The sequence below is a fragment of the Palaemon carinicauda genome, chromosome 43 (assembly GCF_036898095.1).
Source record: "Palaemon carinicauda isolate YSFRI2023 chromosome 43, ASM3689809v2, whole genome shotgun sequence".
Classification (NCBI taxonomy): domain Eukaryota; kingdom Metazoa; phylum Arthropoda; class Malacostraca; order Decapoda; family Palaemonidae; genus Palaemon; species Palaemon carinicauda.
Window position 1 is genome coordinate 17,083,223 of NC_090767.1, and position 15,908 is coordinate 17,099,130.

The 15,908-nt window shown below is 41.0% G+C and overlaps 1 protein-coding gene and 1 long non-coding RNA gene across 5 annotated transcripts in view; one reads left to right on the forward strand and one right to left on the reverse strand.

Annotated features, from left to right (window-relative positions):
• Positions 1-15,908, reverse strand: part of LOC137633937 (uncharacterized) — a 249,298-nt gene that overhangs the window by 174,920 nt on the left and 58,470 nt on the right. The gene's annotated exons all lie outside the window — the stretch shown is intronic.
• LOC137633939 (uncharacterized) overlaps positions 1-15,908 on the forward strand; it is a 359,450-nt gene that overhangs the window by 14,253 nt on the left and 329,289 nt on the right. Inside the window, exons 2-3 of one of the 2 annotated variants that reach the window (XR_011042367.1) lie at positions 5,744-5,907; positions 7,911-8,892. This is a non-coding gene — a long non-coding RNA (uncharacterized lncRNA). Of the gene's footprint in view, positions 1-5,743; positions 5,908-7,910; positions 8,893-15,908 lie in introns of those variants that run through there. The other variant, XR_011042366.1, reaches the window with a different exon arrangement.

Consider the following 15,908-nt stretch of genomic DNA (forward strand, 5'->3'; position numbering starts at 1 on the left):
AGAAGTATGTTGGCTTCAGTTCTCCGCCACAGAGGTTTGGATCTTTCCTCCAACAAGGACCTACAAGACATCCTTAAATCTTTCGAGACTTCTAAAGAACGTCGTTTGTCCACTCCAGGCTGGAATCTAGACGTAGTCTTAAGGTTTCTTATGTCTCCTAGGTTCGAACCTCTCCAGTCAGCTTCCTTCAAAGACCTTACTCTCAAAACTCTTTTCCTCGTCTGCCTTGCGACAGCCAAAAGAGTTAGTGAGGTTCACGCCTTCAGCAAGAACATAGGATTCACATCCGAATCAGCAACATGTTCTTTACAGCTCGGATTTTTAGCTAAAAATGAACTTCCTTCACGTCCTTGGCCTAGATCGTTCGAAATTCCTAGCCTTTCCAACATGGTGGGTAACGAGCTAGAGAGAGTTCTTTGCCCTGTCAGAGCTCTGAAATACTATCTTAAAAGGTCAAAACCTATACGAGGACAGTCAGAGGCCTTATGGTGTGCCATCAAGAAACCTTCGATGCCTATGTCCAAAAACGCAGTTTCGTATTATATAAGGCTTCTGATTAGAGAAGCTCATTCTCACATGAAGGATGAAGACCTTGCTTTGCTGAAGGTAAGGACCCACGAAGTGAGAGCTGTAGCCACTTCGATGGCCTTTAAACAGAACCGTTCTCTGCAGAGTATTATGGATGCAACTTATTGGAGGAGCAAGTCAGTGTTTGCATCATTTTATCTCAAAGATGTCCAGTCTCTTTACGAGAACTGCTACACCCTGGGACCATTCGTAGCAGCGAGTGCAGTAGTAGGTGAGGGCTCAGCCACTACATTCCCTTAATCCCATAACCTTTTTAACCTTTCTCTTGAATGCTTTTATTGTTGTTTTTATGGTTGTTACGGTAGGCTAAGAAGCCTTCCGCATCCTGTTTGATTTGGCGGGTGGTCAATTCGTTCTTGAGAAGCGCCTAGGTTAGAGGTTGTGTAGAGGTCCTTTAGTATGGGTTGCAGCCCTTTATACTTCAGCACCTTAGGGTTGTTCAGCCTCCTAAGAGGAACGCTGCGCTCAGTAAGGAAGACGAACTTATTAAAGGCAGAGTAATGGTTCAAGTCGACTTCCTTACCAGGTACTTATAATTTCATTGTTATTTTGAATAACTAATAATATGAAATACGGGATACTTAGCTTACTGATATACATGTACACTGGTTTTCACCCACCTCCCTGGGTGTGAATCAGCTACATGATTATCGGGTAAGATTAATATTGAAAAATGTTATTTTCATTAGTAAAATAAATTTTTTAATATACTTACCCGATAATCATGATTTAATTGACCCACCCTTCCTCCCCATAGAGAACCAGTGGACCGAGGAAAAATTGAGGTGGTTTCAACAAGAAGTACTGCAGTACCTGGCCACAGGTGGCGCTGGTGAGTACACCCCCTTCTAGTATAGTGATCGCTGGCGTATCCCTTCCGTAGAATTCTGTCGGGCAACGGAGTTGACAGCTACATGATTATCGGGTAAGTATATTCAAAAATTTATTTTACTAATGAAAATAACATTTTTCCACAGCTGCTATATTCTATTCAAGCTACAAGGGCGGCCCTTAATTATCATTACGTTACTTTACTAATAAAAAGTCCTCAGAGAAATGGTACTGGTTGGCACTCATTCTGGCACCCGTGACCTGAACGTATAGGTCTAACCACTCACGCCTCCCAAACCTAACTGACTAAAAACTATGGGCAGTTCAATCGCCCACCTTGGCCTTTCTATGGCCTGATCGATGATTGGCTGTGCTGACCCGAAAGTCTTAAAAGAACCAATAGAGAGAGATTTTGGTGACGCTAACTTTTAACGAACATTTTCGAGTGCCTAAAGCCAAGCCAAGCCACATTTTAACCGTCTTTCCTTTAACAAAGAAGACATCTGTTGACATTCACTTATTCCACAAAGTAACAACCTGACTGTGCTTAGCTCATCACTCCCTTCCCAAATTTTTACGTCCCGTAAAATTCACACTTATCAGATTTTTTTCTCAAACATTTTTTTTTCTCTTTTTTTTTTCACTGAACACAATCTTTTTCCACTAGATGTTGCCTCTGAGTACCACTCTCTTTGGGAGCATGCAAACATTAAAATTAAATACCTAAACCAAATCAAAGGGCCTTTTTGGCGTGTTACAATTGCAAGTTACACAAAGATGAATATCACGCCCACAATAGATCATACAGAAACACAAAATCAGGTTTAAATACATCGTCATCCAAATTTGGAGCACAAAATCAGAAAAAAAAATAATGTTTCAAATGCAATAAAATTCCATAAGGACCAACAATCATCACATACACAAATTAAAGAAAATGATAAAAATCAAGAGAAATCAAAATGAATAACTTACAATCCCCGCACTCTTTGATACATTTATCATTATAAGGAAACCATTTCTAACCATCCGTGACACTGCAATAAAGAGCAAACTCAAACTGTGAATAATAATAAAAAGAAAAACATACTTATCAATAACCGAGCAATATTAATTCTCCTAAAAAAAACAAAAACATAAGTAATGATGTTCAATTTTCAACCCATGATTAATAATTACCTGTAATAGCACTGAAAACCTCCACAGAAAAATCATATTCTTTAAATACAGTATAACACAAACAATGGAAAACCATACATAAAACCATTGGTAATAGCAAAATTGGTACCAACACAAAATAATGAAATTTGAATTATTTCCAACATAACATAAATGCAACAGAAATTTCCCAGTATGATAAATGATATACTCGTGATATGCTTAGAACAAAACCAAAAAAAACGAAACAAATTTTAATTCATCTTTTCACAAAACACTCGGAATGAACATACGTAAAAGACCTGATTTTTATGACTTCTATCACCTCGTGGTAGACATTATCTCAAGACCCATGTCCTCTCGCACTCTCGTGCTTGAAGGACGGCACGGACACATGCTCGTGTCTTCTCCTCACCTTCCTACCTGTCCCCTGGGGGACTGGACCTTTAACGTCCATATGCACTCCATTAAACTTAAAAGGTACTACCGACCATGTTCTGGCCCTTGGTACCACATGCTTGTGGTTACTCATTGAGTTACACACATGAACTTATTGATAAACCTAATTCCTTAAAAATACTGCCATTCTTGCCATCCTTAGGGGAACTTCCTATACCCACATGCCACGCACAAGGTCTTACATCAATTACACAGATGACTTTCTCTACCAAAGGGGGAAGAAGAACAACGCTAGATCAAATTCCGTCTTCAATGAAGAACACACCCTTCCACCTGCGCAAAAAATCCGGGAAATTTGATCTCCTACCTCATTCATACACTCATTCACAGGGATCAGTCACGGGGGCATTCATTCCCTCTCTCTTCCTCCGTAGTCGTCAAGCTCTTCCCGTTTTCTATGCGCTCCATCCACAGGTCTACTTGAACCTAATTTCTTTCGTTGTCGTTCCTTCAGCTTCCGTAGAGTTGATACATCCGTTCTTCGTCGTAGGATCACTGAGCCCGTGTGTGGGCTCTGGCCGTTGTAAGCACCGTGCGCTCCTACGTTTTGCGGGCATCCATAACGAGCGGTTCTTCACCCTCGTTACACACATGATTCCACTTCTATTCCAAGACGGGAATAACATTCCAACTTCCATTGTCGGGAGCGGGGGTGAGGGGTGCTGCTCCGCCCCTCCTCCTCCTTATGCCCTCCCTGGGAAGACGAACTACCCTCGCTGGTAGGTGGGCATCCCCTACTGCTCACTGGGGGAGCGTCTAGCTCCCCTCCCCCACACTCTGGGGCAACGATGGCAGGCTCACTCCTTGGCACTCCCGTCCCCAGTCCTTGCGGTCTGACGGACGGCCCGAGGGACCGTTAGTCCCCTTCCCGCGTTGTCTTCCCCTTCCTGCGTCGTCTTCCCCTCCCTCTCGTTGGTACAGGGGAAACATGATTTCTTCTGCCGAAGCTGTCTTCTTTTTAAACAGCTTTCAGATGGTGGTTTGTGGCCTGACATCCATAACACTACCGCTGTTCATCGTAGAGCCATAAAGGCCGTAGGTGGCCATCTGTTAGTACCACCCCACAGTTCCAACAACCGCCAGTCGCCACATCGTACCTCTCAGACCTCTGCCTCTTCGAGGTTCTCTTCTAAAAACACCTCATCCTTGGTAGGTTGTCGATGTCGGTTGAGTGTCGGTCTGCCTCTATGGTTGTGTATCTGCTATCATGTGCGTTGAGAAAACGTTCACCGAGTACCGGGCATACACGAGCTACACAGTCATTTCACTCCTCTCTCTCTCCGTCACTTCCACTCGACGTCGAACTTCTCGTGTTAACCATTGTCACTAATCTCTTTTGTTTCCACTTTTTCAAAAATCTCACGTCGGCTAAAATCACTTAGCACAGACGCTAATTTGTTAATCACCCCACAACACCTGACACCATTTAATATGACCCGATTTAGGTCGTATTAAGGGGGGGCTCAACTTCACGTCTTGGGGAAACAAAGATAGAGGAATATATTTGATGGCTAACACTATTATGAGAGAGGGTAGGATCATGCACAAATGATAGTCGAATTGTTAATTTTCCACAGCTGCTATATTCTATTCAAGCTACAAGGGCGGCCCTTAATTATCATTACGTTACTTTACTAATAAAAAGTCCTCAGAGAAATGGTACTGGTTGGCACTCATTCTGGCACCCGTGACCTGAACGTATAGGTCTAACCACTCACGCCTCCCAAACCTAACTGACTAAAAACTATGGGCAGTTCAATCGCCCACCTTGGCCTTTCTATGACCTGATCGATGATTGGCTGTGCTGACCCGAAAGTCTTAAAAGAACCAATAGAGAGAGATTTTGGTGACGCTAACTTTTAACGAACATTTTCGAGTGCCTAAAGCCAAGCCAAGCCACATTTTAACCGTCTTTCCTTTAACAAAGAAGACATCTGTTGACATTCACTTATTCCACAAAGTAACAACCTGACTGTGCTTAGCTCATGTATATCTACCCATATATTCACACATTTACTTATATATATATATATATATATATATATATATATATATATATATATATATAAATATATATATATATATATATATATATATATATATATATATATATATATATAATATATATCTACCCATATATTCACACATTTACTTTTATATATATATATATATATATATATATATATATATATATATATATATATATATATATATATATATATATATATATATATATATATATATATATATATGTATATCTACCAATATATTCATACGTTTACTTATATATATATATATATATATATATATATATATATATATTATATATATATATACTTAGACATATATATCTATATATATCTATATATATCTATATATATCTATATCTATGCTCCTCTTGTTTTAAAAAGCAACACTAAAAGTTAAATAAATTTATATACATGTTTTTATATATTTGTACGTATAATTTAATTTTGTACGTTAGCAAAACAGTCGTGTAAACTGAAGTAAATTTGTTCATATATAAAATGTATTTGCCGATTCACTTATGGTTAACATTAGTGATTTTCTGGATTCTTTATATATATTTTTAAATCCAGGTTTAGGTGACACCAATAAGATTTATTTTATACTAGTTAATCAAATTGTATCGGTTCCTGTAATAAATCAAAATTGCAATTGATTATATTTGATTTTCAATTTGCAGGTGAACTGCGATGCAGGATGAGTCGAGGACAGATCCATCGTAGGCAACCTGTAATAAGTCTCCGTTGGGAGTAGGGTCTATTCTTCTCCCCGAGCCTCAGCCTTGGGCTCCCCCCAGCGGGATAGCGTACTCCTTGTTCTAACAGTATCTACACCCTTATAAAGGTTTGTCTCTCGATTAATAGGTAGCGAAAAAATCTCGCTGGATCATTTATATTATTTGATAATTTGTGATATTTCCTCAGTCTTACAGTACAGAAGTCCCCCCTAACTTAAGAACAAATAGGTTCCAAGAATCTGTCTTATATGTCGATTGTTAAATTTTATTGTAGAATGAGCTTAACCTAACTCGCATGCCTACAACGTTTAGCTTCCAAAATCGAGAAAGTTTTTTAATTTCAAATAAAAATGTTTATGTTCATAGCTCTGTCTATCACCAGCGTAACTCAAAAAGTTACATGTGAATTTTTATGAAAATTAAAGGATATTTCAGAAATGGGCCGACTTAGAAGTAGTTAGAATTTGGCTGTGATCGTCCCTGCATTTGTACCTCTGCCATTGAAGTTGGGAGGAGGTTATGTTTCTGTCCCTTTTTGTCCGTTTGTCTGTGAACAACTTTTACGGATTCATTTTTATATCGAGACGTTGAATAGATCTAATTTTGAAAGTCCTAGGTCAAAGGTCAAGGTCAGCTGAATTAACCCTAACCTCAACCCCAAGTTCACATATGGTTTTCACACACACTTCAAATACGCCTACAGTCTAAATTGATTCTTGGAAAGGCAAGCTGGTTTTGAGAAATAAGCTACCGTGGCGGAGGTCTGCACCCCGAGTGCTTTTCTAGTGTTATCATAGAGTAGATTCATTCGCAGGCAATATATGAGAAAGGGGAAGGTTGGTCCTATGTAGACTTCAGCTTATTCCAATTGATGTTTACCAATAGATCATTAGAAGTTCTCTCGTTGCTCTTCACCACCCTAGACTGATAGGGTTGCACAGATACCATCTGTTGTGTTCTACTTACTGAGAAGAATCATGGGATTTAAAACTTAGATTAACTATGTGTGCCAATTTATCTCGACTTTTACGAATAAGAGGAAGCCAATTCACTTCTTAAAGTATTTTATTTTTCCTTTTTTTCTTCACTGGGCTAATTTCCTGTTGGTGCCCTGGGCTTATAGTGTCCTGCTTTTTCCTACTAGGGTTGTAGCTAATAATAATAATCTCCGTTGTGAATAGTGTTCAAACTTACAGATGATGTTGTTGTGAACTACTCATTATTGTTAGGTTTACTTAATTTTATTTATTTTTTTTTTTCCCTTGTCTCCAGACATCTTGATGTTTTTAATGTTTCTTTTCCTTATAAGAGCTTTTCTTCATCAGCATAATTGATGTAGAATGAAACGGAAATTGAATTGAGAACCCCAAAATTGCACGAGTTAGGCAGGCACCCTGAGGAGAACTGAACTTAGTAATGATTGGACAGTATTTAGGCTGATTTTGTGTTATTTAATATAATACATTTGACATAAGATATAAGTCTTACAGTTTATTATATAATTTATTAATACATACATATACCAAGGCACTTCCCCCAATTTTGGAGGGTAGCCAACATCAAACAAATGAAACATAAAAAAGGACCTCTCCTCTCTACGTTCCTCCCAGCCTGACAAGGGACTCAACCGAGTTTGGCTGGTACTGCTAGAGTGCCACAGCCCAACCTCCCACATTATCCACCACAGATGAAGCTTCATAACGCTGAATCCCCTACTGCTGCTACCTCCGCGGTCATCTAAGGCACCGGAGGAAGCAGCAGGGCCTACCGGAACTGCGTCACAATCGCTCGCCATTCATTCCTATTTCTAGCACGCTCTCTTGCCTCTCTCACAGTCATTAATACTCAAAATATATTAAGATACATTTCATGATTTAAGAACTGACATAGGATTTTAGTGTTTTAGAAAAGCTATACTGTATAAATGTACATTAATATGTAGAATATCTACATATTAATGTACATTTATACAGTATAGCTTTTCTAAAACACTAAATCCTACTTAACGAAGCAAGCTGTTCTTCCGCCTATCAGACCTCTGGTAATTATTTTGAATATTTTATTAACAAAGGCCTGGATCATTTGATGTAACTTTTCGCTTTTATTGCAGATAATCTTCCACCAGTAATTGATGCAACACTCAATCTTAAGCAAGAAGAATTCAAGAAGGCTTTGCAAGTGCCTGAATGCAGTATAGATCAGTTAGAGGTCTTATTGAAGCCCTCAGTCAACTTCAAGATTCTTTGAAGCTCTGAGGCAATTCCAAGAGTCTTACGAAGCCCTCGGTCAACTCGCCTCACCTCTTCCAAAACAATAAATGTAATCCGTCAGGAAGGTAGATAGTGTGAAAAATATCAGCACCAAAGGTACGACAAGGTATATGGTAATGTAGCTCTGTGAATCTCAGAGCATTTTGAGATACATGTCCCAGAGAGAGAGAGAGATAATCATTTCTCAAAACTGTCTTGTTAATAAATCTGCTCATATTTTTAAATGGTATTGTCATAATATATATTATAGATAAGTCTTGTCTTGGTTACTTTAGATCACTTTATGTGAATCAATATCTCTCTCACAGCTAGTGTGCATTAATACATAAATTTGAGTTGTACAAGATTTATCAAAACTGTTTATCAATTTTTAGTGCAGAAAGGGCAAGATTAGTTCCATTATTCATGATGTATTGAAGGTTTTCGCATCTTGTTAAACTTTTATCCCATTTATCTTGATCTGTTCCCTTTTCTTCGAGGTATTTCTTCGACAGAATTGCCTGGTGTGTTAGTGGCCTGCAACCATTTGTATTCGTAACAAAGTCTGTTTGTCTATGAATCTGTTCACCTAAATTTGCCTTTCTTTTAATGAAAGTTTTTGGAATTGATGTGACATTAGAATTTTTGGCAGATAGGAGATTGTTGAAAACTGTGTTCTTTCCTAGCTACAGCTTGTGTTAGCATTTGAGTTTCCTATGTCTATTAGAGGTTGAGTTTGTCCATATAAGCATTTGAGTTTGCTGTATATTGCTTGTTAAGATATTGGGCAGAATGCAAAATTTATGAATTCCTTTTGGAAGAAGTGGATTCACATTCGATATGGTTACAAGTTTTGAGGTCAGTCCTGTTCAATCGTTGGTTTACTCAGCCACCCGATGAGATACTACCACTAGAGAGTTACGGCATCTTTTGACTGGCCTGACAGTACTACATTGGATCCCTCACTCTCTGATTATGGTGCATTTTTTCTTTGCCTATACACACACCGAATAGTCTGGCCTATTCTTTACGTATTCTCCTCTTGTCCTCATACTCCTGACAACACTGAGATTACCATGAAATTTTAAATATTAAACTTAGCCGGTGAATATATAATAGCTGACGTCTCCGACGGCTCGACAGATTTCAAAAACTCGCGAGCGATCGCCGTGAAGGTTGCGGGTGTGACCACCAGCGCCGACTATCGGCCAGATACCGCATATACTTGTAAACATCTCCAGTTCTTCTCTGTCGGTCTTGTCGACAAGTTGGTTCCACTCGCTTTATGACCTCGAGTTTTCTACCGAATTGGTGAAGTACTTGGTTTTGGTTTTATTGCTTTCGCCGTGTTGGATTATTCAATACTATCTTCAAAAGAAATGCTTTTGAAAGGAGAGGAAAAGTGTTTTGCCCTTGCTTTTTTTTTTTTTATCTCTGGTTTTTCCATAGAGTAAAGATGGCCGACCCTTCCCTCAGTGTACGGAAGTGTGTTTAAGGCTTTTAGTAATTATTTTATCACATTATAAATTATTGTTTATATTTATAGATTTTCCTCTATATATTTTATATCTCACCCGCCTTTATTAGGCCTCTTCGATTAGCTTTCCATTTATACTAAACATCAAGATAAATTTTATGTTTTGTTTATATGCGGCCTTTACCTATTCCTTGTAGGCGGTCCTAACTTGGAAAACGAAGTTAAACAACGTTGAGCCCATTCAACTTTTATTTTTGTTAAGTTTAAATCAATTGCTCTGTAAGAGTTATGAAATGAATATTTTTTTTAGAAAATATTTTAAGAAATATATTCTTTGAATAGTCTTCGTGCTGTTTTTTTCAAAGATGAGCTAACGTTTGGTTTATTTATGCTACGCAGTTTGCGCTCTATCGTTACGATAGAGAAAGAGAGAATCACGGTTTCACTTTGCAGAAAGAGTAAATCGATTTTGACGTTTTGTTCATTCTTCTTTCAAACTGAAGTGTTTTAGATACTAATTTAAAGGAACTTGTTAATTTTCAATTTCTTAGTCCTTTCAGTTTTTTCCTTTGGTCAAATAACCTGTTTATTGACGAAGGATGAGTGGGCAATTCTCTTGTGTGTGACAAGAGAGAGAGAGAGAGACGGAGAGAGAGAGAGAAAGAGAGAACGATCCGATCTTTATTCTCGTCCCAAGTCTCTGTACAAGGAGTTTGGGAGCGAGTAACGTTGTTCTCGATTCAGTTTTTTACTCTCGTCCCAAGTCTCTGTACGGGGAGAGAGGATAAAACTTTTTTAGTTTTTATTCTCGTCCCAAGGCACTGTACGGTGAGAGATTGAAAACGTAGTCTTTAGTGAACTGGTGTTTAGTCTCCTCCCCAGTCACTGATCCTTTTTAAATTTATATATTTCCGTTTTATTCGATATATATGTATATGTTTATTGATTTTTGCAGGTGTGTTTCATTTTGTACTAATGTGCTTACATTATACGACTCATTTCGCATTTATAACCTTTTGATGTAAGGGAGAATTGCGTGCTTCAGGTAGAAATCAGTTTTATTCATGCCTAATGTGAAATTATTGAAAAATACGATATCAGTGAAGTAAGTGCAAAAAACATGTTCTGTGTTGCGGAGGGTTCGTTTGTTCGTGCTTGTCGCTCCCCTAGTCCGAGACCTCTTTCAGGCTCCCCTGCACCAGGGAGAAGTAATGTCGTAGGACTTAAGGGGACGAGAGGCTTTAACCAACGTACAGACGTTCCCTCTTTGGTATCGGACGTTTCTCGTCAAGATCGCCCTTACCATAAGACGGGTGAGACTGTGTTCTCCTCGTCATCCGAAGACTTTTCGCAAAAGAAACCTTGGCGCAAGGTTTCTAGACCCTTGAAGCGAAAGTCAGTCCCTTCAGGACAGGTCCAGCGTCCTGGCTGTAGCCATTGGGACAGCTCTGACCCTTTGCAGTCGTCGGAAGACTGTTCGCCTATTAAACGCAAGCGTAACACGGGGTCCGAGGGTCGCGGTAAAGGCAATGTTTTGCCAACACAGACGTTACCGTCGTCTCGGCCCGTTCCGACTCCCGTTGATCCTAAATGGGTTGTCCTGCAGGACATGCAGACTAAGCTTGCCTCCCTTATGGAGAAGTATGACGTTGAGCAGGTTCACGATGAGCCTTCGCTTTCGAGTCGCCGTTACGCTAAACGAGACTGGCCGTCAGCCGCCCAAACGAGCATTTACTCGTCCGTTTGACGTTAGTGCTGACGTTTCTTGTACTTTGAAACGTGATGTCAGTAGTTTTTCACGTCAGTCACGTGACATGGATCCTCCCTCGCTGCAGTCTCGTGTTGACTTTCAGCCGCTGCCGCAGTCTCATGTTGACGTTCAGCCGCTGCCGCAGTTTCCTGTTGACGTTCAGCCGCTGCCGCCGCAGCCCCGACCTGACGTTCGCCGACCGGCTCAGTTGCCTCGACTTGATGTTGAGCGTCAATCACCGCAGTCGAAGGTTGTTTTGCCTGCTCAGTCTATGCAGTCAAGGCAGTTCCGACGTGACGTCGAGCGTCAATCAACTTCAGTTGTTGTTGTTGGTCAGTCACAAGGATTTCAGTCCTTTCAGCAGCGGCGTGACGTCGCTTCCTCTACTGCTACTGCTGCTCCTTTGCTTGTTGACATTGCCTGTCAAGCGTTGCCGCCGCGGTCTCTCCTTTTCATGAGACTCGGCAATTGTCGGACGAGGTTCCTTCAGATGAGGAAGTTGCTGATCTTCCTCCTACTGATATTCCTTTGGGGACTTTGTCAGACGGAGAGGAGCCTAAAGCTGCTCAGCCCTCTAGGGACTTTAAAAAATCATGCTGATTTTTAAGGATCTTTTTCCGGACCATTTTGTAACTGCTGCTCCTCGTTCGCCTAAACGTCAGAGCTTACACTAGGCCTAGCTACTTCGAAGCCGTCGTTTTCTAAGCTAGTGCTCTCTCGCTCTTCTAAGAGAGCTTTACGTTTGCTAGGCGACTGATTGATCACCAGGAGGAGTTTGGGGGAGACAGCCTTTGCTTTCCCTCCTTTTAAACTGGCTTCTAGAGCGATCGTCTGGTATGACACGGGAGAAGTTCTCGGCTTGGGAGTTCCTGTCTCTGCCCAGGGAGACTTCTCAAGCCTCATAGACTCTCCCCGTCGCCTGGCCATGAGACGCTCCAAGATTTTATGGTCGGCTTCAGAGCTAGACCATCTCCTGTTAGGAGTTTTTTCGAGCGTTTGAAGTTTTTATTTGTTGGATTGGTCCCTGGGAGCCTTAAGTAAGAAGGTCTCTCCAGCTGTCAATGTATTGCTGTACAATTATGTCATGCATGAACAAGGCTATCAGGGATGGCTCCAATGATCTGACAGCCACGTTCACTGCTGGAACAAGGCTATCAGGGATGGCTCCAATGATCTGGCAGCCACGTTCACTGCAGGAGTACTTAAGATGTAAGTGCGCTCAATGTGTTCATTGTCAAGACAAACTTCACGATGAAGACTACCAAATCTGTCTTGGCAGCAGTAAGGGAAGGCGACTGGATGGTCTCTCTCGACCTTCAGGATGCATACTTCCACATCCCGATTCATCCAAACTTTCAACAACATCTGAGGTTTGTGGACGGGAAAGTAATGTACCAATGTCGAGCACTGTACTTCGGCCTCATTCCTGCTCCTCTTGTTTTTACAAGGCCCTTGCAAAATGTAGCAAGCTTTCTACATTTTTTGAGGATTCAGAGCCTCCCTTTATTTTGACGACTGGCTAATCAAGGCGTCGTCATTATATCGCTGTCTGGAGAGCCTCTAATGGACATTAGACCTAACCAAGGAGCTAGGTCTCATAGTGAACGTAGAGAAGTCGTAACTTACAGTACCCCATCCCAGACTATTCTTTATTTGGGAATGGAGATACAGTGTCTGATTTTTCGGGCCTTTTCGTCTCCCACAAGAATGGAACAAGCTCTGTTAAAAGTCCTTCACTTGCAAGAGAAAAACAGTTGCTCTGTAAGAGTTTGAACTAGCCTCGTGGGAACTCTTTCATCGCTGGAGTAGTTTATCTCTCTGGGGAGACTCAACCTATGCCCTCTCCAATTTCACCTAAACCATTGGAACAAGGAGAAGGGCTTAGAGAGTATCTCTTCCCCAATCTCCAACTCAGTCTAGACATGTCTGACTTGGTGGGACAGCAACATCAGACTTTGAGAAGGTCTTTCTCTTGCGATCAAGAACCCAAACCATGTGTTGTATTCAGATGCATCGGATTTGGGTTAGGGAGCTCCACTGGACAGTCTGGAATGCTCGGGTCTTTGATCCACGGATCAGAAGGAACTCCATTTAAGGCAAGTAACATCTCTCCTTTGGCGAGATTTGTGCAAGGAAAAATGAATGCCTTGGCGGACTGCCTCAGCAGAAGAGGACAAGTCATCTCCATGGAGTGGACGTTGCATAAGACTGTGTGCGAGAAGCTATGGATGACATGGGGTCAACCCACCATAGATCTTTTTGCGACTTCTCTGACAAAGAGGCTCTCGACTTACTGCTTTCCAGTTCCAGATCCAGAGGCAGCCCACATAGACGCTTTCCTGCTGGACTGGTCTCGCCTGGACGTTTATGCCTTTCCACCTTTCAAGATCCTAAAGAAGGTGCTGCAGAAGTTCACCTCTCACGAAGGGACCAGGTTGACATTGGTTGCTCCACTCTGGCCCGCGAGAGAGTGGTTCACAGAGGTACTTCTATGGCTGGTAGACGTTCCAAGAAGTCTGCCGTTACGGATGGATCTCTTGCGACAGCCTCACGTAAAGAGATTTTATCAAAGCCTCCCCACGCTTCGTCTAACTGCCTTCAGACTATCGAAAGACTCTCTTGAGCTCGAGGGTTTTCGAAGGAGGCAGCTAGAGCGATCGCGACGGCTAGAAGATCCTCTACCATCAGGATCTATCAGTCGAAATGGGAGGTATTTAGAGACTGGTGCAAGTCCTCCTCTATTTCCTCTTCCAAGTGCCTCTGTAGTGCAGATTGTGAATTTTCTACCTTATCTGAGAAACGGTCGCTCCCTCTCTGCATCCACCATTAAAGGCTACAGAAGCATGTTAGCTTCTGTTTTCAGGCATAAGGGTTTGGATCTTTCTAATAACAAAGATCTCCAAGACCTGCTTAAGTCTTTCGAGACTTCCAAGGAGCATCATATTTTGACTCCTGCTTGGAACTTGGACGTGGTCCTACAGTTCCTTATGTCAGACAGGTTTGAACCATTAAATTCAGCCTCCCTGAAGGATCTTACCCTCAAGACACTTTTTTTTTGGTGAGCTTGGCTTCGGCTTAAAGGGTTAGTGAGATACATGCTTTTAGCAAGAACATCGGTTTCTCCGCTAATAAAGCAGTATGCGCTCTTCAACTTGGTTTTTTTGGCCAAGAATGAACTTCCGTCTCGTCCTTGGCCTAAATCATTTGAAATCCCCAGTCTTTCTGAGATTGTGGGGAATGAAGTTGAAAGAGTGCTGTGCCCCGTTAGAGCTCTTAATTTTTGTTTATCCAGAACTAAACCGCGACGAGGTTGTTCAGAGGCTTTATGGTGCTCCGTTAAAAAGCCCTCTTTGCCTATGTCTAAGAATGCGTGGTCTTATTTTATTAGACTTTTGATTCGGGAGGCACACTCTCAATTAAGTGAGAAGGATCATAATTTACTTAAAGTCAAGGCTCATGAAGTTGGAGCGATAGCAACTTCTGTAGCGTTTAAGCAAAAAAGACCCATTAAAAGTATTATGGACGCGACCTTTTGGAGAGGCAAGTCGGTTTTCGCTTTATATTACTTGAAAGATGTCCAGACTCTTCATGAGGACTGCTACACACTGGGACCATTCGTAGCAGCGAGTGCAGTAGTGGGTGAAGGCTCTACCACTACATTCCCTTAATCCCAATATCCTTTTAATCTACTCTTGAAATTTTTAATCTTATTTTGGGTTGTACGGGAGACTAAGAAGTCTTTCGCAATCTTTTTGATTTGGCGGGTGGTCAAAATATTGTTTCTTGAGAGCGCCCAGATTAAGGGTATTGATGAGGTCCTGTTATAGGGGTGTTCACCCTGGTTATAGCAGATCCTGGGAGTCTTTCGGCATCCTAAGAGGATCGCTGGGCTTCATGAGGATAGCGGACTAATGAGGCAGAGTAATAATCAGAGTCTGCTTCCTTACCAGGTACCTATACTTAAGTCTGTTTTTTGAATAGTTGTCAAAAACTCTTAAGCATATACGCCTTTATTGTATTAATACTGGTCTCTACCCACCACCATGGGTGTGAATCAGCTATTATATATTCACCGGCTAAGTTTAATATTTAAAAATGATATTTTGATTATAAAATAAATTTTTGAATATACTTACCCGGTGAATATATAAATTAAAGGCCCTCCCTTCCTCCCCGATAGAGACCTAGGGGACTGAGAAGAACTGGAGATGTTTACAAGTATATGCGGTATCTGGCCGATAGTCGGCGCTGGTGGTCACACCCGCAACCTTCACGGCGATCGCTCGCGAGTTTTTGGAATCTGTCGAGCCGTCGGAGACGTCAGCTATTATATATTCACCGGGTAAGTATATTCAAAAATTTATTTTATAATCAAAATATCATTTCTTCATTTTGCACTAATTTTTCAGTGGCCACTATTTTCTTTGTAAGGGTAGAAGAGATTCTTTAGCTATGGTAAACAGCTCTTCTAGGAGAATCAACCATTGTCCTCTAATCTTGGGTAGTGCCATAGCCTCTGTACCATGGTCTTTCACTGTCTCTTGCTTAAGGGTACACTCTGGTACGTTATTCTATCTTATTTCTCTTCCTCTTGTTTTGTTAAATATTTATAGTTTATATAGGAAATATTCA